Source organism: Octopus bimaculoides, chromosome 18 (assembly GCF_046866305.1).
Source record: "Octopus bimaculoides isolate indiv1 chromosome 18, ASM4686630v1, whole genome shotgun sequence".
NCBI lineage: Eukaryota > Metazoa > Mollusca > Cephalopoda > Octopoda > Octopodidae > Octopus > Octopus bimaculoides.
This window is the reverse complement of record NC_142945.1, coordinates 49137381-49139880: the sequence shown is the minus strand read 5'-3', so window position 1 is coordinate 49139880 and position 2500 is coordinate 49137381. Positions and strand designations below refer to the sequence as shown.

The 2500-nt window shown below is 37.8% G+C and overlaps 1 long non-coding RNA gene across 2 annotated transcripts in view; it reads left to right on the top strand.

Moving 5' to 3' along the window:
- The window catches only part of LOC106877908 (uncharacterized), a 19896-nt gene that overhangs the window by 9826 nt on the left and 7570 nt on the right, over positions 1-2500 (top strand). Inside the window, exon 3 of one of the 2 annotated variants that reach the window (XR_016245034.1) lies at positions 460-774. The exons of the other annotated variant lie outside the window; for it this stretch is intronic. This is a non-coding gene — a long non-coding RNA (uncharacterized LOC106877908). Of the gene's footprint in view, positions 1-459; positions 775-2500 lie in introns of those variants that run through there. 2 annotated transcript variants of the gene reach the window in all.

The window sequence follows — 2500 nt, the reverse complement described above, 5'->3', positions numbered from 1 at the left end:
TAAATGGATATAATGGGGTACAGTGGAGGCGCAATGGCCCAGTGGTTAGGGCAGCGGACTCGTGGTCATAGGATCGCGGTTTCGATTCCCAGACCGGGCGTTGTGAGTTATTGAGCGAAAATACCTAAAGCTCCACGAGGCTCCGGCAGGGGATGGTGGCGAACCCTGCTGTACTCTTCCACCACAACTTTCTCTCATTCCTTTTTCCTGTGATAAAGTGGAGTTGGAAGATGCAGGTCAGTTTCTTTAGCTCTTTCTGAGAAAATCCTAGCATTTCTAGGTTTTATGTAAGCTCATAGTTAAATAATTTAATGCACCTATGATGATATTTACGAATGAAAATTTATAGTCAGCGTACAAAGGCTGTATGTTTCGCTTTATGTACGTATATGCTTTTCTCTTTTCTCTTTAAACGCACATGTAGATTATTGATAAAAATATATAATGTTTTATTGCCAGAAACTGTGAAATAATATTCCATACATCCACAGAATCTAGCCCCACCCAAACAAAGTTGAAGATAAATCCTCGTACAAAAATGTCTGCTGCCAGCGCTATTTTCCAAGGACGTTTGTGACGAGTGACGTAAATTTAGGTCAGCTGCGAATCGAAACCGAATCTCAATCTCGAACAAGAAGTAGTTTATCATGGTGTTGACCGATATACCTCAAATATTTAATTAATAAATTTATTTATTTCGCTGTAGGGTAAGTGTGACACTTTTAGAGAATGAAGTACTGTGACGTTCATGCTTTTCCAAGTGAAGTATATTATCCTGAGTGGAGGCGCAATGGCCCAGTGGTTAGGGCAGCGGACTCGCGGTCGTAGGATCGCGGTTTCGATTCCCAGACCGGGCATTGTGAGTGTTTATTGAGCGAAAGCACCTAAAAAGCTCCACGAGGCTCCGGCAGGGGATGGTGGTGAACCCTGCTGTACTCTTTCACCACAACTTTCTCTCACTCTTACTTCCTGTTTCTGTTGTGCCTGTAATTCAAAGGGTCAGCCTTGTCACACACTGTGTCACGCTGAATATCCCCGAGAACTACGTTAAGGGTGCACGTGTCTGTGGAGTGCTCAGCCACTTGCACGTTAATTTTACGAGCGGGCTGCTCCGTTGATCGGATCAACTGTAACCCTCGACGTCGTAAGCGACGGAGTGCCAACAACAACATATTATCCTGAGATCAAGACTGAATCTATGTTTCTGTTTCTGAAAGCCAGATAACTGAACCTTCCTTTGAGAAGTATTAATATCTCTTGAACAAGACCCAAGCTTACTGTTGTAGCATACTAAAGGTATATTAGCAATTTGAAATTCACATTATTATCAATGTTATATTCACTTCGGTTTATATAAATAGTTATATTATTAAGTATCAAAAGTCTCACGATGCACATTAACGGCCTGATACTTAACGAGTATGTCGTAAACGAAACAAGTTGCTATTTAATACTATTGTAAAACTTAAAAACAGAACTGACATAACAGTTTATGTGGGTTTTAGTTGGCTAATATGACTGTAATATTGCCGTTAGTTTCAACACGCAATTTCAGATCAAAGCGTTTTCAAACAAGTGCAACGAACGGACACAGGTATTATGCTTTAAGGAACAAGGGGAATGGAATATTGTAATGTTCATGCATTTCCTATGAACACCAACATGCGCACAGACATAAACACATACGCCCCCCCCCCCCACACACACACAGAAGCGAACGCTATGAGACAAAATATATCATTGAGAGAAAAATGAAAGGAAAGCCTGTTCGATTACTTCCTGGTGTAATAATTCAGCAGAAAGGCGAAAAAAATTTAGGAGAGATAACATTTTTGATTTCATGCAAAAGAGCTGGTTCTTTAGTATGTGTGAAAACACACACACACATATATACACCACATTGGCTAAACATATATCAAAAGCGTGATATTTTTTACAGCAATGTTGTTCGTGTTTTTTTTTTTCTAAATGATGCAAAGAAAATATCTTATTTCATTGAAAGATATCCGAAGAATACAGGTAGGTAAATTTCAAATTAACTTTTACTAGTATTACTACTATTAATCATTCATTCTCTGTCTGTCTGTCTGTCTGTCTGTCTGTCTCTCTCTCTCTCTCTCTCTCTCTCTCTCTCTCTCTCTCTCTCTGTATATATATATATATATATATATATATATATATATATATATATATACATACATATACATATATACATATATCTTTCTCTCCCTAAGTAACGATGAACGATATAGAGTTAACCCTTAGGAAGAGCTTTCATTAAATACCTCCTTAATCTTCCTTCTCCATCTGTAAAAGTTAACACATTCAATTATAAAAAATTCACATAAAACTACATTCAGGGTATATGTACAAGCTGTATTACGAAATGTAAATGGATCTTATGCCATGCAAATGTACAGTTCCAAGCTGTCCTATTTCACAGATGCAAATATTATGATAAAATACTCTGAAATTCAGGGAAAAATTTTTTTTCGAAATC